Source organism: Artemia sp. Qi Xiang Cuo, chromosome 1 (genome assembly GCF_049724085.1).
Source record: "Artemia sp. Qi Xiang Cuo chromosome 1, ASM4972408v1, whole genome shotgun sequence".
NCBI classification, from domain to species: domain Eukaryota; kingdom Metazoa; phylum Arthropoda; class Branchiopoda; order Anostraca; family Artemiidae; genus Artemia; species Artemia sp. Qi Xiang Cuo.
Window position 1 is genome coordinate 1,216,135 of NC_142794.1, and position 22,802 is coordinate 1,238,936.

Here is a 22,802-nt window from a genome sequence, read left to right on the forward strand (position 1 = left end):
CCCCACCCACAGCCCTCAGGGCAAGGTAAGTTATAACCTGAGGGCATACTGTATATATAGAAAAGGTGATCGTATGAACTTCGGAGGAGGCTTGCCAGATTGGTAATCAGAAGTTCTAGTGCCCTTTTTAAGATTCAGAGTGATCCGAGGGCGTATAACCCCTACCCCACTCGTATTTTCCCGTAATGCATCTGATATAAATTTTGAGATGGCCATTTGTTGTCGTAGAAACTTCGAAAAAGGCTCGTTCGATTGAAAATTGAAAGGGGCTAGTGCCCTTTCTATTAGTGAAAAGTGATTGGAGGGCAGCAAGCCCCCCCCCCTCCCCAAGACCATCAATTCCCAAAACAGATCTAATCAAATTTTTTAGATAGCCATTATGTTCACTGTAGTTAAAAGGTCTGGAAATTATGTCTTTAACTACCCTTATACCTTCTCAAGACCAGAACATAATTTACACTTTACTGAAAAAAAAAATGGCTGTGGATTGTCAGTTTAGAATGTATGTATACTGATATATATTCCTTAAAGTTTTAATAATTTTTAATTTATTAAGGTTTAAAAAGTTTAAACATTTTTAAACGTATTTTGTTTATTTAAATCACACAATAAGTAACCAAATCAAACTCAAAACGAGCAAAAATTAACATGAGTAGGACTGACAACCCCCATGCCTTCTCAAGACCAGAACATAATTTGCACTTTCCTGAAAACAAAATATATCTAAAATGTTTTTCCTTTCTTTTTATTTGTTTTATATGATTTTGCTAGATATATGAAAACAAAATATGTTTGAAATGTTTTCACCATTCTTACTTTCAAAAATGAACAAATATCAAAACCTTAACGAAGAAATGTCAGTATATGTCAATTTAACTGACAATCCACGGTCATTAGATTGTTTGTTTTTTCAGTAAAGCGCAAATTGTGTTCTGGTCTTGAACAGGAATAGGGGTTTATCAGCATAACTGATGTTAATTTTTGCTCGTTTTGAGCTAGACTCGGCTATCTATTGTAGTTTCTGTTCGTTTTGAGTTTTATTTATTTATTGATTGTTATTTGTGGTAGTTTTACGCTTGGAAAATTATTTGACTGTATTTTTGCTCATTCTTGGCTTAATGGAGCTCTTAATTTTTCTTTGAAAAACTTGTCTTGTTGAAAGTCCTTTAAATTAATCCAACAAAAAGTTGACAGTGTAGAGGGATTATTTCAGGGCTGTGGAGTCAGCTATAGGTTATAATCAACTCTGACTCCAACTCCGACTCCAGAGACTTTCAATATACCGGCTCCGACTCCATTCAACAATAGTTTACTAAAACTTTGACTCCACAAGTCCCACTGCACAGCCCAGCTTTAAAGCTTCATTTCGCTAGAATTTATAAGTTATATCCGACTCAGACTCAAACTTTGACTCCAGACATTTTCAATATACCAAATACAACTCCCACTCTAACTCCATAAACCTGGACTATTAAGTCAACAATTTAAAGTACCAGTGCTCTTTCTAAGGGTCAAGAATGGTTTGAGGGCAGCAAGATCCCTCCCATACCCTTTTTTGCCTCAGGCATAACCTAGGCCCCAATTGCCAATGGATCACAATTTTCACATAGCTATTTTACTCAAAATGTTCGAAAGGCAAACAATTATGTCTCCAGGGGGGCCTGGCCCAAGAATCACCCGGGGCAAAGGCCTGAAATTTTACAAATGACCCATTCTTCACAGATGCAGTTTAGTAGAAAAAGTGGGCATGTTGTAGGCTACCTTATTAAAACTGGAATCATGCAAGAGATTTGAGAATCTATATGATTGGTAACGAAAACTAAGCTACTGGCCCCTCCAAAATTGCTCTCTACGCCCAACGTTTTATCAGAAAAGTAGTTATTTTCTATCTTGTTTAAACTGGAATAGTGTAAATATTTTTAATATGTATGATTAGAGGGGCAGATGGGCCCATGGTGCTTACAAAGGGGGAGGGGGTTAGCTCATTTCGGGCTTTAAATTGTGTTTACTCAGACTTGATCGGATGTAACCAGATGAAGTAGGATATAGAAATAGGGGCCATTCGAAAGAGAAACTGAAGTTCTAATGCTCTTTTTAGGCAGCAACAGAGATGGTACAGCTATGTGCCGATTCCCGCCATTTTTGACTCATGAAACTGTAATATATATGTTTAAACTCCTGATACAACACAAATTAAACTTCAGCGTCAACAGCAAGCTTTTAGAGAAGGAACAGCCCCTCCCCCCCATATATCGGAAGAAGTTTTAAGATTTAACTCTTTACTTAAATCCAAAAACAATAAATAACCACCTTTGTACGCTTTGTTTTGTTAAAAGTACTAATTTACCTTCAACGTAAGGAATAGGGGGCTGAGGGGGTGTCTGCCTCTAGTCTTTTTTTGATCCAACACAGAAGCAAACTCACAATGAATCCTCATTTTCATCAACAAAAAGTGACAACCAGATCCAAATCCAGAATGTGATATAAATCCGAAAATCAGCGATAAATTTGACCCCTCTCAAGCCCTAGCTTTAAGCTCGTTTAAATAATTACAATCAGTGGTGGGGTCTAACAATCTATTGGCTCGCTTAGCGGGTCGCTCAATACAACGAATTAACCAATAGTCACTTTTGTCACGCGTCTCTTTATTCTAAGGGTTTCTTAGTTACATCAGTTCTAACGGAACCATGCGTTCTATATATCCACAGTTCTGAAAGAACAGTTTTACTGCCCCAACGAAGAATCACTGCAGGGGTGTCAAATCCCGAAAACACGGAGGAAGAGGGCAAGGATTTTTCGTCAACTTTTTAATTAAGAGTAGTGTGTTAAATAAAGGCACGAAACTTACAGTAAAACTTACTCCAGAGGGCATAGATATGTGTTTAGCTTTCGAACGAATTTGGGTTACCAGGGTCATTTGCAAAGAGGTATCGTTTCTATAGAAGGTATAGTAATTTGAAAAATCATATAGACTTTGCTTGAAGGTATATGCTTTGCGTACTTGCCCGTACCAAACAGGTTGGTTATAATCTGTTCTGGTTCAAGTTTTTTCTGACACAATTAACTGAATTTCTATTTCATGATATACTAGTTTTTTTTTTAGATTAGATCAGTGTCGGAAAAACCGGTGTATCTTTAAAAAACTTGTATATCTTTTTAGTTTTCTTTACAATTCATATTAGTAAGAGAATTGAATTCAAAGAGAATAGTTTTTATTTGCAAGGATATTAGTAGAGGAAAAAAATGAGTGGTGCATTTACATGATTGGAGATTAATGATGGAGCTATCAACAGTGATGTAATTACTTCTTTAGTTTACGAGATTTGCGAATTTTTTGCGAAGAGGTATTAGCGTAAACGTATTGCGATGGTTAAGAATGTAAGGTATGAAATTTGCCCATTGTTAGCATTGGATAGTATAGCCTACGGATTTTTTTTTGTTGTGGGCGGGAGATTTTCCGCAGGGGCGATATTTCACAGGAAGAACTTTCCGTAGGGAGGGAAGTTCCCGGGGGTAAACCTTCCAGAGGACATTTTACACAGGGGATTTTGCCAGATTTCATTGTACTTTCCAGGATTTGTCGAACTTTCTCTTTGGCGACTCAATTTTACACGTGGAGATCTCCCAGTGGAATTGTACGGGGAAATCTTCCGCAGGGTTGGCATCGTCTGGGGGTTTTTCTGTGGGAGATGGGGTATTTTCTGCAGAAGAAATTCTCCGTGGGAGAATTTTTCATGGGAGAATATTTCTGTTGGGAGGGGAAAATTTCCAGGAAAAATTTTCCGTGGAGGGGGATTTCGGGAATGATTTGAAAAACAATCACATACTAATATAAAAAACAAACCTTTCTCAAGTGAAAGTAGGCTTAGGAGAATATCCCAGGCCTAATTGTGCGCCTGAAATTTTCCTGGGAAATTTTAAGTGAAAATAGAATTTTTTTAAGGGGAATTTCCGGGGGTGGGGACTTTCAAAGGGAGGAACTTTCCATGGAGGTATTTTTCGTGGGAGTATTTTTCATGGAAGAGGGGGGGATTTCACGGCATTATCTGAAAAACTATCTGAAATCTAATAAAAAGTTTTTTCAATTGGTAGTAAAGAGCAAGATTAAAGCCTAATACGAACAGAAATCATTCCGTATATGAGGGGGCTACCCCCTCCTCAATACCTAGCTTATTACGCTAAAGTGTGACACCCCAATTCATTAAGAACGACTCGCCTGAAACACAAGGCCCTGAAATTAGATTAACAAGCATTTTCGAACTACGAATGTTGCTCCTTAATTTTAGTTGAAAAAATTGCTCTATATTTAATAGATTAAAGGTTAACCAAAATATTCTAATTATGATGATAATTAAAAATTGTTTTCTTTTCAGTTTTTGCCAAAAACTTTTGCATTTTTCTGTTAACCAAATGGAAAAGGAGGAAAAAATCCGTCGTCAAAATAATACCAAGAGATCGTACATACATACATAGAGTTCGATGGGACTTTAGGTTTTAATTGACAATAGCTGAATTAGTGTCGACTTAGTGTTTTACCCTCGGCAGTAGGGTTGCCACCACAACGAAATAAAAATCACCAGTATTTCACTAAGAAAATCACCAAAAATCACCATTTTTTCACCAAGAAAATCACCGAAAATCACCAATATGTCATCAAAATCACTCAAAAATCACCGAAAATCAGTGGTCAACAATAATAGGCTTCACAGCAAAAAGACGCGTTGGTCATCCTGAGCTAAAACGTTATATTTTTCAAAGGCAACTGCTCAAGAAGGAATAGAATTTATACCAACAACCAGAATTCTAGCCAAAACTGAAACTGTGACCTTAAAATTCGGTTTCTGGACATAAAGAACCTTTTTATGTATTTAATTACTGCTTTACTTTTCTTTGTCTTTACTTTGCAAAATCTTTTCTTTTTCTTTTTACTAGGTTTCCATTCAAAAGAATAATCACAATAATCCTCTTTTGTCATCAAATCGAATTTCATTTATTTCTGAGCGTTTTTAATTCCCCCTGCCATAGTTGGTCTCATTAACGGTAAAATTTAGCTCTGGAAAATACCACTTTTTGGTCTTCGAGTAGGGTGGTGCCAACCCTGCTCGACAGTCACAGCTACTCTGATCGTTTTATGTTTGAACTCTAGTCGACTTTTTGTAATTCCCTTCACTGAGTGAGTAGCCAGAGCTTAGTCTGTCAAGAATTTTACAGGTTATGACTTTGGTGGTCTTCTCCATTAAAGTAAAAAAAAAAAACACCGTTGAAGTTAATCAGAAGATTTTTGGACCTTGTCAGAACTACAGTAAGCGCACAGATAGATCGACTACCGGATTCAGGGTCTGAGCAAAATAATAGATGTTGACATACTTTCGACAAAGACTAATTAGAACTTCGAGTCAAAATGAATCCAAATAGGCTTTAACGCACATTTTTTCTATCACGTCGACAGAGCTAACAAATTGAACGAGGCTTAGCATTTCTTTGCAGTCAAATTGGAAACGATCATATTTTATTTCATGGGTTTGAAATAAGAGAAGCTTTTTTTGCAATCTTTGTATTGATTAATTGAAAAAACAAGTTTTTTTTAACTGAAAGTAAGGAGCAACATTAAAACTTAAAATGAACAGAAATTAGTCTGTATATGAAAGGGACTGTCCCCTCCACAACGCCTTGCTCTTTACGCTAAATTTTTTTATTTTTTAAAAAAAAAAAAAAGTCGTGAGACAGAGTCAAATTTTGGCGTAAAGAGCGAGGCGTTAAGGAGGGGACACCCCCTTTCATATACAGAATAATTTCTGTTCGTTTTAAGTTTTAATGTCGCTCCTTACTTTCAGTTAAAAAAACTTGTTTTTTTTTATTTAATTTCTGAACGCTTCGTTTTTGAATTAATGCAGCTTTGATTTTGGTTCACCGTACATTAATAATTAAAACGAAATTCGTATACTAATTTTTTTTTGCTAAATGGCTTTCTCGAAATTTTGTTCAGATGTACCTTACGAATTAACTTATGTAACGAATTTCTATATTCGTATGTTTTTATTACGTATATGAGGGTGTTCGCATCGTATATGAGGGGGTTCGCCCCTTCGTCAATACTTCACTCTTTAGGCTAAAGTTTGTTTATTGCTTTCAAAAGAGCTATTTATTCTAATTAAGCGAGCTTTTTGATTCAGGGGTCATTTTTAAAGAATTGGAACAAAATTTGAACTTAGCGTGAAAGGCGAGGTGTTGAGGAGGAGGGAACCCCCCTCATATACGTAATAATTTTGGTTCATTTTAAGTTTTAGTGTTTCTCCTTACTTCCAGTTGAAAATTTTTTTGAATATTTCTAATGCACTAAAACATAGAGCGCTACAAACATCAGAATAACCTTTAGAGGGAAAATTTATCTGTAAAAGAGGGTTTATTATTTCCTTACTAAATTTGTATTATTTTTTTTTTTAAAGAGGAAGTGGATTCATGCAATTACTCCCCCCCCGAAAAGCGACCAAGATGGAACGATACCACATCGATGCAAGCAACCAATATACACGGTGAAAATATCCCTTTACACATTGACAACGATTCGAGTGAAACAAGAAAACAGTTAAGGACACTTGTAAAAACACAGAAAAAGGACAAACATAGCCTTCTGTATAATGGTAGAGATGTGAGACGCTTTAATCTATTAAATCACGCAATGAAATACCCTGTGATATCGTTATACCCCGTGATATCGTTATGCTAAGCATTCCAAAACACAAAAATGCTTCAGCGACCAAAGAGATTTTTTTTTTTTTTTTTTTTTAATGTTTCTGTACATTGTGTTTTTTAAATTAAAGGCTATTAAATTTTTCAAAATTTAAAAACGGTTAATATACGACTCGAATTTTAATTTAAGCAATTGTAACAATAGTAGATTTTCAACATATGATAAATCTTCCATCAAATCATGAGTAGAAAATACACTTTCAGATCCAGCATGCCAGGGAACACACTTTCATATTCAGCATGTAGGATAACCCTAAATGGTTCCAAAACACGAAAATGCTTCAGCGACCAAAGAGATTTTTTTTTTTTTTTTTTTTTAATTTTTCTTTAAATTTTGTTTTATAAATTAAAGGATATCAAATTTTTCACAATTTAAAAAAGTTTAATATACGACTCGAATTTAAATTTAAGAAATTGTAAAAATATTAGATTTTAAACAGATGATAAATCTTCCATCAACTCATGAGTAGAAAATACACTTTCAGATCCAGCATGCCAGGGAACACACTTTCATATTCAGCATGTAGGAGAACCCTAAATGGTCACCCCCTAAAAAGGTAAGTTAACCCTAAATGGTTATTGGTTAGTGAACTGTAATCTGTTTGAGTATGATAAAAGCTTGTGGAGTACTACATTACGTTATATAAACAGACTGGGATTCTATGATAGAGTGATTACACCACTTAATAATACTGGTCAGGAACTGAGAAATGGCCAGGAGGAAGTCAGTGGAATTTGCAAAAGTTAAAAAAAATCCAAAATAGTTCTTGCAATACCAAAGTTATTCTTACAAAGTACAAAACTACTTTACACAAATCCGAAATAGTTCTAACAGATTAAAAAACATTTGCTACATAATACAAAACACTTGCTTCAAAATATGAAAATTCTAACAACATCCCAAATAGTTCTAATTGAATACAAAAGTTCAAAAGTATTCTAAAAATAATTTTTACTGAACATAAATAATTCTTACAAAATACAAGAAGCTCTAAAATAGTTCTTACAAAACAAAAATTATTCTTACAAAATAGAAACAATATTTTAAACTAATCCAAAATAGTTCTAGAAGAATAAAAATAGTTACTACAAAATATAAAATGCTTTTCAAAAATAGAAAAGATTCTAAAAACATCGAAAACAGTTCTTGCAGAATACAAAAAATTCAGAAAATTCCGGAAATAGTTCTTACAAAATATAAAAATACTTTAGACAAATCCAAAATAGTTCTAACAGAATAAAAAATAGTTCTTGCAAAATACAAAATACTTGTTACAAAACCAAAATATTTCTAACAATATTAAAAATAGTTCTTACAGAATATAAAAGTTCAAACAAAATCTAAAGCAGTTCTTACAAAACAGAAATAATTCTTAAAAAATACAAAAAGTTTTAAGAAATCCAAAATAGTTCTTAGAAAACAAAAATTATTCGTAATAAATACAAAAATACTTTACACAAATCCACAATAGTTCTAACAGAATATAAAATACTTGGTGCTAAATACCAAATACTTGCTTCAAGACACTAAATTTCTAACAACATCCCAAATAGTTATTATAGCATACAAAAAATTCCAACTTATTCCAAAAATAATTCTTACAAAGCAGAAACAATTTTTGTAAAATACAAAAAGTTGTAAGAAAATCGAAAATAGTTCTTAAACAACAAAAACTATTCTTAAAAATAGAAAAAATCCTTTACACAAATCCAAAATAGTTTTTACAGAATTAAAAATAACTTCTGCAAAATATGAAATACTTGTCACAAAGCACGAAAATTCACAAATTCCAAAAATAGTTCTTAAAAAACAAAAATCATTCTTACGAAATACAAAAATATTTTAGACAAATCCAAAATAGTACTAACAGAATAAAAAATAGTTGTTGCAAAACTTGAAATACTTGTTACAAAACAAAAATATTTCTTAAAACATCAAAAATATTTCTTACAAAATATAAAAAGTTCAAACAAAATCAAAATAGTTCTTACGAAACAAAAATAGTTCTTACAAAATATAAAAAGTTCTAAGAAATCCAAAATAGTTCTTACAAAACAAAAATTATTCGTAGTAAATACAAAAATACTTTACACAAATCCACAATAGTTCTAACAGAATAAAAAAATACTTGGTGTAAAATACCAAATACTTGCTTGGATTTGAATACCAAATTCAAGACAGTAAATTTCTAACAACATCCCAAATAGTTATTATAGCATACAAAAAATTCAAACATATTCCAAAAATAATTCTTACAAAGCAGAAACAATTCTTGCAAAATACAAAAAGTTGTAAGAAAATCAAAAATAGTTCTTAAACAACAAAAACTATTCTTAAAATAGAAAAAATCCTTTACACAAATCCAAAATAGTTCTAACAGAGTTAAGAATATCTTCTGCAAAATATGAAATACGTGTCACAAAGCACGGATATTCTAACAACACCGAAAGTAGTTCTTACAGGATACAAAAAGTTCAAACAAAATCCTAAAATAGTTCTTAAAAAACAAAAATTATTCTTACGAAATACAAAAATATTTTAGACAAATCCAAAATAGTACTAACAGAATAAAAAATAGTTGTTGCAAAATTTGAAATACTTGTTGCAAAACAAAAAGATTTCTAAAAACATCAAAAATAGTTCTTACAGAATATAAAAAGTTCAAACAAAATCTAAATTTTTCTTACGAAACAGAAATAATTCTTAAAAAATATAGAAAGTTGTAAGAAATCCAAATTATTTCTTACAAAACAATAAATTATTCTTAAAAAATAAAAAATAGTTTACACAAATCCAAAATAGTTCTAACAGAATAAAAAATACTTGGTGCAAAGTACAAAATACTTGCTATAAAAAAATTTAATTTCTAACAACACCCCAAAAACTCTTGGATACACACAATACGGAAATTTCATTCAAGAAATTATAAAAAATATTTGTAAGTAAGTAACAAGCTCTTTATTGATTTCACCTCTTGAATATACAGTACAGATACTTCATTCAAGAAACGTGATTAAACACATTTTGAAACTACATGCTATTTGTATGCCTTTCCTTGGCACCTTTCCAAACGAGCGGGGTTTCCCCACTGGTTCCTACACATTGCAAAAAATTGAGCAGTACGAAAACACCACGTTTTCAACCAGACTGGTTTTTTAGGGAGCAATCGGGAGAGATATGTAAAGTCGACATAGCTTTATTCTATTTTTTTAAGGTTCATTTTTTTAAGGTTCATAACTGCCGAGGTTTAATCTACTGCCGAGGTTTAACGATCATATTTTATTTCATGGGTTTGAAATAAGAGAAGCTTTTTTTGCAATCTTTGTATTGATTAATTGAAAAAACAAGTTTTTTTTAACTGAAAGTAAGGAGCAACATTAAAACTTAAAATGAACAGAAATTATTCTGTATATGAAAGGGCTGTCCCTCCTTAACGCCTCGCTCTTTACGCCAAAATTTGACTCTTTCTCACGACTTTATTTTTTTTTTAAAACAATAAAAACCTTTAGCGACACGAGCGAGGCGTTGAGGAGGGGACAGTCCCTTTCATATACAGAATAATTTCTGTTCATTTTAAGTTTTAATGTTGCTCCTTACTTTCAGTTAAAAAAACTTGTTTTTTCAATTAATCAATACAAAGATTACAAAAAGCTTCTCTTATTTCAAACCCATGAAATAAAATATGATCGTTTCCAATTTGACTGCAAAGAAATGCTAAGCCTCGTTCAATTTGTTAGCTCTGTCGACGTGATAGAAAAAATGTGCGTTAAAGCCTATTTGGATTCATTTTGACTCGAAGTTCTAATTAGTCTTTGTCGACAGTATGTCAACATCTATTATTTTGCTCAGACCCTGAATCCGGTAGTCGATCTATCTGTGCGCTTACTGTAGTTCTGACAAGGTCCAAAAATCTTCTGAGTAACTTCAACGGTGTTTTTTTTTTTTACTTTAATGGAGAAGACCACTAAAGTCATAACCTGTAAAATTATTTACAGACTAAGCTCTGGCTACTCACTCAGTGAAGGGAATTACAAAAAGTCGACTAGAGTTCAAACATAAAACGACCAGAATAGCTGTGACTGTTGAGCAGGGTTGGCACCACCCTATTCGAAGACCAAAAAGTGGTATTTTCCAGAGCTAAATTTTACCGTTAATGAGACCAACTATGGCAGGGGGAATTAAAAACGCTAAGAAATAAATGAAATTCGATTTGATGACAAAAGAGGATTATTGTGATTATTCTTTTGAATGGAAACCTAGTAAAAAGAAAAAGAAAAGATTTTGCAAAGTAAAGACAAAGAAAAGTAAAGTAGTAATTAAATAAATAAAAAGGTTCTTTATGTCCAGAAACCGAATTTTAAGGTCACAGTTTCAGTTTTGGCTAGAATTCTGGTTGTTGGTATAAATTCTATTCCTTCTTGAGCAGTTGCCTTTTAAAAATATAACGTTTTAGCTCAGGATGACCAACGCGTCTTTTTGCTGTGAAGCCTATTATTGTTGACCACTGATTTTCGGTGATTTTTGAGTGATTTTGATGACATATTGGTGATTTTCGGTGATTTTCTTGGTGAAAAAATGGTGATTTTTGGTGATTTTCTTAGTGAAATGCTGGTGATTTTTATTTCGTTGTGGTGGCAACCCTACTGCCGAGGGTAAAACTCTAAGTCGACACTAATTCAGCTATTGTCAATTAAAACCTAAAGTCCCATCGAACTCTATGTATGTATGTACGCTCTCTTGGTATTATTTTGACGACGGATTTTTTCCTCCTTTTCCATTTGGTTAACAGAAAAATGCAAAAGTTTTTGTCAAAAACTGAAAAGAAAACACTTTTTAATTATCATCATAATTAGAATATTTTGGTTAACCTTTAATCTATTAAATATAGAGCAATTTTTTCAACTAAAATTAAGGAGCAGCATTCGTAGTTCGAAAATGCTTGTTAATCTAATTTCAGGCCCTTGTGTTTCAGGCGAGTCGTTCTTAATGAATTGGGGTGTCACACTTTAGCGTAAAAAGCTAGGTATTCAGGAGGGGGTAGCCCCCTCATATACGGAATGATTTCTGTTCGTATTAGGCTTTAATCTTGCTCTTTACTACCAATTGAAAAAACTTTTTATTAGATTTCAGATAGTTTTTCAAATAATGCCGTGAAATCCCCCCCTCTTCCATGAAAATTACTCCCACGAAAAATACCTCCATGGAAAGTTCCTCCCTTTGAAAGTCCCTGCCCCCGGAACTTCCCCTTAAAAAAAATTCTATTTTCACTTAAAATTTCCCCAGGAAAATTTCAGGCGCACAATTAGGCCTGGGATATTCTCCTAAGCCCAATTTCACTTGAGAAAGGTTTGTTTACTATCTGGGAAGGTGAAGTAATTTTAAATTAGGACAAAACTCTTCACTCCACAGACATATAGTCTTGGACCGCGGGACGTACACAACGACCTATTATAACATTACTAATAAAACAATGAAGAATGTCGTAGTAAGTCAAACAAACCTCAACCCCAGAAAAACCCCCCAGACGCAGCCAACCCTGCGGAAGATTTCCCCCGTCCACTTCCACTGAGAGATCTCCACGTGTAAAATTGAGTCGCCAAAGAGAAAGTTCGACAAATCCTGGAAAGTACAATGAAATCTGGCAAAATCCCCTGTGTAAAATGTCCTCTGGAAGGTTTACCCCCGGGAACTTCCCTCCCTACGGAAAGTTCTTCCTGTGAAATATCGCCCCTGCGAAAAATCTCCCGCCCACAACAAAAAAAAATCCGTAGGCTATACTTTCCAATGATAACAATGGGCAAATTTCATACCTTACATTCTTAACCATCACAATACCTTTACGCTAATACCTCTTCGCAAAAAAATCGCAAATCTCGTAAACTAAAGAAGTAATTACATCACTGTTGATAGCTCCATCATTAATATCCAATAATGTAAATGCACCACTCATTTTTTTCCTCTACTAATATCCTTGCAAATAAAAACTATTCTCTTTTAATTCAAGTCTCTTACTAATATGAATTGTAAAGAAAACTAAAAAGATATACAAGTTTTTTAAAGATACACCGTTTTTTCCGAGACGGATATAACCTAAAAAAAAAAACTAGTATGTCTTGAAACAGAAAGTCATTTAAGTGTTCCAGAGAAAAATTGAGCCCGACTAGACTATACCCCAAATTTTTTCTAGAATCGATTGCTTACCGCATAGAACGTCAATAGAAGTCTACTTTATCATTCATATTTAACTCGCATCTATAGAAACGATACATCTATGCTAAGGACCCATGGTAAGCCTAATTCGTTCGAAACTTACACACATATCTATGCCTTCAGGCGTAAGTTTGAATGTAAGTTTCGCGCCTTTATATAACACACTACTATTAAGATACAAAAAATATCTTTTTTTCCAAAATCTAAAATCCCCCTCTCCTAATTGGCATAGCCAAATCGGTACTACAGGGGGTATACACCGAGGGATATTTAAGTCACTTTAGTGACTGTCATTTGCAAAATCATTTAACTCCACGAAATGAACGACAATTTTCGATTATCCATGATTTCGACTATAATCATGGACAAATACAAATAGATATAAAATAAGTCTTGCGCAACATGTAGCCTACCATATTTTGTTCTTTTTTCTTCAGCAATTCCCGTGGTTTTATCATGGACCAGAGCCCCTCAAATGGTCCCCTCAAATATTGAAAAACACTTCTTTTGGTGTTTTCATTAAATAACATCGAAAAAATTGGTACTTCCGCATTATCCGGGCCTTTCTAAAAAGTCAAGTTTGGTTAATGCTAATGAAATAAAACGAAATAGGATGAAAATACAATAGTTTAGAAACAAATATGGGCTATATATTTGCACATAAGGGGGTGGAGGGTGGTGGTAAAGCATTGCATATATTAAACACGTAACCTAACCTAATCTATCCTAACCTAACCTAGGTACCTCCCCCCCCCCTAAAATCCCAAAAACCACGGTTTAATATCTTATACGCAATGCAAACCACACTATCATTGCCTAGTCTACAGCGGTTATCATGTCAAAAACGGGTTTTATCATTGCCTTCTCTACAGTGATTAAGCCGAGAGGCCCGGATAATGCGAAAGTACCAAAAAATGTCCCTTAGATTTTGGAAATTTTTTTCTTCATTAAAAATCTTGCCCCTCCCAACATTTTCGTAAATTGGCACCTCTCCACCCTTTGGTTCCTAAGAATCCTGGTTAAGACACCCTATAATGAGGCGGCACTGCTAAATACTAAATACTTTTATCTGTCTAAGCAAAAAAACCTTCAGAAAAACATTTACATTTTCCTACTGAAGTTAGAACACAAATTAAAACAAGTAAAGAAAAAACAAATTTGGCGAATGCATAAGAAAAAAAAATTAAAAAGGAAGGCAACAATCTATCTGAATCTGTTTACACACAAATTATATTTTGTGCATTTAGCATGTGTATAAGGTTATAAATTAAAATTTGTAATATGCGAGCAATATGTAAATTTTGTAAATTTATTGTGTTGAATAACATAAAATATAAATCTGTTTGGCAAATTATAACTTTATACTTATGTTGTGGAAAACTATGCAAATAGTCGTACAAACCATACCGTACGATTTCAGGGGAAATGTGCAGAGACGTAAATAGATTCTCCAAAGCCCAGGGGCTTTGTCAGTTTTGTGTCCTTTTCTCCTAGCAACACAAGTGGGTCTATTTATCTGAATTACATAGTACATAAATGGCATTCGAACAGATGCTGTAATCTTGGAAAAGTGTGCCCCCTTGCCCCTTCTAGCCACACCATTAGAAATGCGGCAAAGACCGAAAGTTTAAGTAAATTTCTGATGTAATAAATTGGTGATAACTTACCAAAATACTCCGACGTAGCAACTGATTAGCCTTACGAACTTTCCTTACAGTTTCACCTACAAGATATCCTCAAACTAGATAATCTTGATCCTAGAAAAGCAAAACAAAACCGTTATTATTTCTTTAAAGATATGCCTGAAACTGCAACCAGAATTTTTGAAAAAAGGAGAAAGAATTTTGGAAGAAAAGAATGTGAAGCAGAATGTAACAAGAAATAATTTTTGGCCCCGCCGGTCTAAATAAACAAGGAAGGTTTCTGATGGTTTATTAAAACTTGTTCTTACAGGGTAGAGAGTACCAGGGGAGGATTCATGGGGGCCGGGGGGAACCCCGCTCCCCACGATTTTTCTGGAGCCCTCATTCCGTTTTGTTTACTTAAAAAAAACTTGTCAATTTGGTCAACTATTGTCGCTCTTGTCAAAACTTTGAAAAGGGCTCATTCGATTGGAAATTGGAGTTGATAGTGCCCTTTTTAATAGTCAAAAGTGATTGGAGGGCAGCTAGCCCCCCCCCACGCCCATCATTCTCCCAAACACATCCAATCAAAATTTCGAGATAGCCATTTCATTCAGCGTAGTTGATTCCAGATAGAAAATATCTTTTTCCGGAGGACACTCCCCCAAAACCATCGGGGCAAGGGTTTTAAGTTATGCCCTGAGGGCATATAGGAAAGATGTTGGCACAATTTATTATTTATTAATTTTTTTTTCTTTAGAGCAGGGCACTTCATATGGAAGGGGTCGTCGTTGAAACCTCAAAAGGGGCTTATTTGATTGGAAATCAAGAGTTCTAGTACCCTTTTTAATAGTCGAAAGTGATTAGAGGGCAACTAGTCTTCCCCCCACGCCCATCATTCCCCCAAACACATCCAATCAAAATTTTGAAATAGCCATTGTGTCCAGCGTAGTTGATTTTTCAGATAGAAAATATGTTTTTGAGGAGGACAATCCCCCACAACCCTCGGGGCAAGGGTATTAAGTTATGCCCTGAGGGTATATAGGAACGATGTTGGCACAATGTACAATTTTTTTTTTCCTTTAGAACAGGGCATTTCATATGGAGGGGGTCGTCGTAGAAACTTCAAAAGGGGCTCATTCGATTGGAAATCGAGAGTTCTAGTGCCCTTTTTAATAGTTGAAAGTGATTGGAGGGCAACTAGCCTTCCCCACACCCATCATTCCCCCAAACACATCCAATCAAAATTTTGAGATAGCCATTTTGTTCAACCTAGTTGATTTCCAGATACAAATTATGTTTTTAAGGAGGAAACTCTCCAAACAGCCCACAGGGCAAGGGTTTTAAGTTATGCCCTGGGGGCATATAAAGTTTTTATAGAAGGCTTTATGGTAGAAACTTCAAATAAGGCTCAGTCGACTAGAAATTCAAAGGACTAGTGCTCTTTTTAATCGTCGGAAGTGATTGGAAGGTAACTAGCCCCCCCCCCCACGCCCATCATTCCCCCAACACACATCCAATCAAAATTTTGAGATATCCATTTTGTTCAGCGTAGTTGATTTCCAGATAGAAAATATGTTTTTGAGGTGGACACTCCCCCACAACCCTCAGGGCAAGGGCTATAAGTTATGCCCTGGGAGCAATGTTAAAAATTGCTGAAAATTTTTCTCCAACATACATTGATTATCAAAATTTTGATTGGATGTGTTTGGGGGAATGATGGGCGTGGGGGGGGGCTAGTTGCCCTCCAATCACTTTCGACTATTAAAAAGTGCACTAGCCCTTTGAATTTCCAATCGAATGAGACTTTTTTGAAGCTTCTACGACAAAGCATTCTATAAAAAACCTTATATGCCCCCAGGGCATAACTTAAAACCCTTGCCGCAAGGGTTGTGGGGGAGTGTCCTCCACACAAAGATATTTTCTATCTAGAAATCAACTACGCTGAACAAAATGGCTGTCTCAAAATTTTGATTGGATGTATTTGGCGGAATGATGGGCGTAGGGGGGGGGAGTTGCCCTCCAATCACTTTTGACTATTAAAAAGGGCACTAGCCCTTTGAATTTTCAATCTAATGAGCCTTTTTTGAAGTTTCAACGACAACGCCTTCTGTAAAAACCTTATATGCCCTCAGGGCATAACTTAAAACCCTCTCCCCGTTGGTTCAGGGGGAGTGTCCTCCTCAAAAAGATATTTTCTATTTGGAAATCAGCTTTGCTGAACAAAATGGCTATCTCGAAATTTTGATTGGACGTATTTGGGGGAATGACGGGCGTGAGGGGGGGGGGGGCTAGTTGCCCTCCAATCCCTTTCGAGTATTTGAAATGGCACTATCCACTCCCTTTTCCAATCGAATGAGCACTTTTCGAATTTTCTACGACAACTCCTTCGATACGAAGTGCCCGGGTGGAGAAAAAAAAACACATTGTGCCCACATCGTTCTTAACTTAGGCAGCGCTAGGGCGCTGCCTATGATTTATCTATCACCGCTAATGGGGCACTAGAACGCCATAGAAAGCTGTTCAATGTAACAATAATAAACAGAGGCGTCAATTCACAACAATGTAAGGGGAAGGGATAAGGATCTTTTTTTCAATTGTCTTTAATGAAGATACAAAACAGATATTTTTGAAAATCTGGGCGAGGGATTCTTTTTCAACGAAATATCAAAAACAGGCACTTTAAAAAATCTAGGGGGAGGCATCCCCCCGTAGCCACCCCCATACTGTAATCATAAATACATGTGCTAGTGTTTTCGTAACTAACACCTTTTAAGAATGATTTTGTTGCATTTCAAACACAATTTTTAAAAATATATGTTCGATTTCTGCATTTCTGCATATTGCTGTCGAGCTCGCTCGAGCATTTGACAAATTTTCAACGAATTTCCAAGAAAAACACATGAAAGGAAAACGGCTAAGTTCTCCTGATATCGATTGGATATGGCTGCATAAGTAAGATGAAATAAAGTAGGGATCTGGAAATTTTGTATTAGTGAGCAAATAAAATGTCCCCAGGGGAAGGGGAGGGCTGAGAACTGAAAGAGAGCTTTTTTTGGCTTTAAAATACACTTATCTATCTATCTATCTAATATGCGGAATAATCGTTCCAAACACATTTTGCATACAGACCCGCCATACATTACCCCCCCCCCTTAATGTGCAAATCTATAGCCCATATTTATACTCAAAGTATAGCGGGTTTGCATGTAAAATGTGTTTGGTATAAGTATTCTGCATGTCAGATAGATAGATAAAGAAGCGTATTTTGAAGCCAAATATACGGCCATGAATTTAGTAAAATAAAATAAACTTTGATCAGCGATCATAAACATTTAAATGAAACACTACATTAACCTAATAATAGTACTTAATAATTGGAAAAACGGTCATTAAAAAAACACTTAACACTTGGAAAAAACACTTAAATGAAACATTACATTTTTTTTTTTTAGTTAACAAAATTTCCAGATATCTCGCTATTCTTCTGTAATTTTTTAGTGGCCACACCCAGAAAGAATTGTTTTCTGACTTCAAACTATCCAAACACTTTACCCCTCCCCCCTTATGTGCAAATATACAGACCAAATTATATATCTCCCATATGTCCTGTCACTTGTCTTAGTCTTTTCTCGTACTAAGCTGAAAAAATAACGAAGAAACCGATTTGTTCTCGAGTTTTACACAGCGTAAACTTTAGTGAGTTGCCCATATAATACACAAGTACCAAAACACCTTTCCACTACGGAAATTAAAAAATAAAACTCACATAAAATTATCAAATTAGGAAAGCCTTCTTTTCCACGAAGGGGATATTTTCCGGCAGGGGGGGTATTTACCGGGGGAGTAAACTATTTTTACAGTTTTAAGTCGGAAAATAATTTTTTTAGGTATATAGCCCCAAAAAATTACAGAAGAATAGCGAGGTGTATCTGGAAATATTTTTAACTAAAAAGAAAAAAAAAAATCCCAGCATAAAATAAATGTAATGTTCATTTCGGGGGGTTATTTTCCGGGGGGGTGTATTTGCCACAGAGGGGTATTTTCAGGGGTGTAATCACCGGGGGGTAAACGCCAACCACCATATTAAATACACAACCTATCCTAACCCAATTTAGGCACCTTTTAGTCCCGCTAAATCCCAAAAAACTAAAGTTTAAATGTAGTTCCTGGAGTGAGAAACCCTTTGTTTATACAGCGTCTCATATGAATTTCCGGATAATGCCTATTTGATCTTCGCAATACAGTTCTCGCGTGTTTACTGGATTCTAGACAAGTTCCCAAATCCCTAATGTAATTGTCAATAGGAATAGTGAAATTCTGAACTTCTAAACTGGTCACATGACAAAAAGTTGTCACAAAGTAAAAGACAAAGAAACAGCCATAAAGGAAACATATACGGTGCGATTCGTAAAATGCCATGTGTATAGTAGGAGGCAAGACGGTGGGAGAAGAGGCGCAGAAGATAAAAACATTGCGTAGATATTCAGACAAAGAATGGAGAGATACACAGAAACGAAGGCAAAGACAAAACCCAAAATCGTGTAAATCATTAGCAGACATTGAAAACGTTAATGAATCAGCTTTCATAAAATCATATCGGCTCCACGCGGCATATGTATTGAGGATTATACAGAGAACTATTTTATTTTTTATGACCTAGAGACTTAAAAATGATGGCACACTCGGAAAAACGCATTGGGAGGCAATTGACAAATCAATGGACCAACAATCACAAAATCGTAGCCTACCCATGGTTCTGTTTCAGGAGGCAGACAACTACCCTGGATTAGAAAGTGAAAAGCGTTATTTTTATGACATATAATCGGAAAAAAAATAAGGGCAAACTCAAAAACACAAAATCATGTAACCATTGGTACACATTGCACAGATAAGCGAATTACCAAAAACATATCACAAAAGTATTTTAAAATCCTTATCCATGGTTCAGCTCCAGGAGGCGGATCTGCACCTTCCTTAGTTGTAAAGTGAATAACGTCATCTTTTATGACGTAGAGTCGTAGAAATGAAGGCAAACTCGAAAACATAGAATGCTGTACACTATTGGCAGACATGGCACAAATCAATGGAACGGCATTCAAAAATCCTATAGATTCTGCTCCAGGAGGCCGACCTGTAGCGTGGATAATAAAGTGAATAACGCTATTTTTTATGACGCAGAGTCGAAGAAATTAAAGAAAAATCGAAAACACAAAACCGTTTACCCATTGACAGACACTTCGCAAATCAGTGAATCAGCATTTACAAAACCATTTCTATGGTTCCGCTCGAGGATGCAGACCTGTACCCTGGGTTGCAAAGTGAATAACCTTATCTTGTATGACGTAGAGACGTGAAACTAAATTCAAACTCGAAAACAGGGTATGTTGTACACCGTCGGCAGACATTGCACAAATCAACGAATCAGCAATCACAAAATTACATCAACGGTGCTGCTCCAGGAGGCAGACTTGTACCCAGGACTATAAAGTGAAAAACGTTATTTTATTTGTAGTAGAGACGTAAAAAAGAAGGCAAACTCGAAAACACAAAATCATTGACAGACATTGCACAGATAAATAAACCAGCATTCACAGAATCATACCCCTGGTTTTACCCCAGGAAGCAGATCTGTACCCTGGGTTGCAGAGTCAATAACGTCATCTTTTATGACGCGAAGACGTAAAAATGAAGGCAAATTCATAAAAACACAAAACCATGTACACCATTAAAATATATTGAACAAATCAATGAATCAGCATTCACAAAATTACATCCATGGTGCCACTCCAGGAGGTAAGATTGTACCCAGGACTATAAAGTAAAAAAACGTTATTTTATATGATGTAGACACACAGAAACGAAGGCAAACTCGAAAAGACAAATTATTGGCAGACACTGCACAAATCAGCATTCACACAATACTATCCATAGTTTTTCTCCTGGAGGTAGACCTGTACTCTGGGTTGCAAAGTGAATAATATTATTTTTTATGACATAGAAACATAGAAATGAAGGCAAACTCGAAAACACAAAATCGTGTACACCACTGATAGAAATTGCACAAATCAATTAATCAGCATTCACAAAATTACATCCATGGTGCTGCTCCACGAGGCAAACCTGTACCCAGGACTATAAAGTGACAAACATTTTTTTTTTTATAACATAGAAATGAAGGCAAACTCGGAAACACAAAATTGGCTGCAGACATTGCACAAATCAATTAATCAGCATTCAACAAATTATATCCATTGTGCTGCTCTAGGAGCAAACCTGTACCCACGACTATAAAGTGACCAACATTTTTTTTTATAACTTGGAAATGAAGGCAAACTCGGAAACACAAAATTGGCTACAGACAATGCAAAAACCAATGAATCAGCATTTAACAAATTATATCCATGGTGCTGCTCTAGGAGGCAAACCTGTACCCAGGACTATAAAGTGACCAACATTTTTTTTATAACGTAGAAATAAAGGCAAACTCGGAAGCACAAAATTAGCAGCAGATAATGCACAAACTCATGAATCAGCATTCAACAAAATATATCCATGGTGCTGCTCTAGGAGGCAAACCTGCACCCAGAACTATAAAATGACCAACATATATAATGTAGAAATGAAGGCAAACTCACAAACACAAAATTGGCTGCAGATATTGCACAAACCAATGAATCAGCAATCAACAAATTATATCTATGGTGCTGCTCCAGGAGGCAAACCTGCGCCCAGAAATATAAAGTGACCAACATTTTTTTTTATAACGTAGAAATTAAGGCAAACTCGGAAACACAAAATTGGCTGCAGATATTGCACAAATCAATGAATCAGCATTCAACAAATTATATCCATGGTGCTGCTCGAGGAGGCAAACCTGTACCCAGAACTATAAAGTGACCAAAATTTTTTATAACGTAGAAATGAAGGCAAACTCGGAAACACAAAATTGACTACAGATATTGCACAAACCAATAATTCAGCATTCAACAAATTATATTCATGGTGCTGCTCCAGGAGGCAAACTTGTACCCAGGACAATAAAGTGACCAACATTTTTTTTTGTAACGTAGAAATGAATACAAACTCAGAAACACAAAATTGACTGCAGATATTGCACAAACCGATGAGTCAGCATTCGACAAATTATATCCATGGTGCTGCTCCAGGAGGCAGACCTATGTCCAGCACTATAAAGTGAACAACGTTATTTCATATATATCGTAGAGACAGAAATGAAGTTAAGCTCGAAAACAAAAAATTATTAGCATTGCACAAATCAATAAATGAGCATTCACAGAATCATATCCATGGTTTTGCTCCAAGAGGTAGACCTGCAAACTCGGTTGCAAAGTTAACAAGGTTATCTTTTATGACGAAAATACAGAATTGTGTACAGTACTGGCAGACATCGCACAAATCAATGAATCAGCATTCAAAAAATCCTATCAATGGTTCTGCTCCAGGGGTTAGACCTGAACACAAATATTACAAATTGAATAACTTTATTTCATACAGCACAGAGGCGTATAAATGAAAGCAAAGAATAAAAAGATATGTATAAATTAAGGAAAGCTCAAAAGTATAAGATTGTGCACACTATTGGAAGACATTAAACAAATCACTGAATTGGCTTTTTTGAAGTTTAAGCTTTAAATTAAGACAATACCATGGCTCTGCTTCTGGAGAAAGACCCTGGCCCAAGGCTTGTATTAAGCTTTGAGCGGCTTCACCTATCAAAAAAGGGGTTTTTAAGCCATTGGTCTGGTACACACATAAATGCGCTAATGTATCATTTTGAACATTTCGGTTATGAGGGGTTGCCAACTCTCATGAATTATGTACACCTGGTATGCACATACCACGCGTGGCGGAACTGTACCAAGCGTTTTGGGGGAGCGTGTCAAGCGCGGTGAAACTGTGGATTACACGTGGCGTCCTGAGATGTACACCAGACGGCTGGGAGTGGGCAACTCCTCGTTCATTGAAAGTTCAAAAACGGTAGTTCGTCTGGGCACAGCCTTGTCATAAAGGAAGGTTGTTTTTAGGGTTTCAATTTTAAACTGTATTTTTTTATAAGAAATTAAGGAAACAGTTTAATTTATACTAAAGAAAATCATTTAGAAACGAACGAAAACCCCTATTGACTCACAAGAAAAGAACTCGTCTAATTTTAAATATACATACTCATTTCCCAGCCTTAGTCGACAGAAACGGTT

The 22,802-nt window shown here is 35.2% G+C and overlaps 1 long non-coding RNA gene across 1 annotated transcript in view; it reads right to left on the bottom strand.

Annotated features, from left to right (window-relative positions):
- Nucleotides 1-22,802, bottom strand: part of LOC148955883 (uncharacterized) — a 74,842-nt gene that overhangs the window by 42,880 nt on the left and 9,160 nt on the right. Inside the window, exon 2 of the long non-coding RNA XR_016142086.1 lies at nt 14,629-14,718. This is a non-coding gene — a long non-coding RNA (uncharacterized LOC148955883). The remainder of the gene's footprint in view (nt 1-14,628; nt 14,719-22,802) is intronic.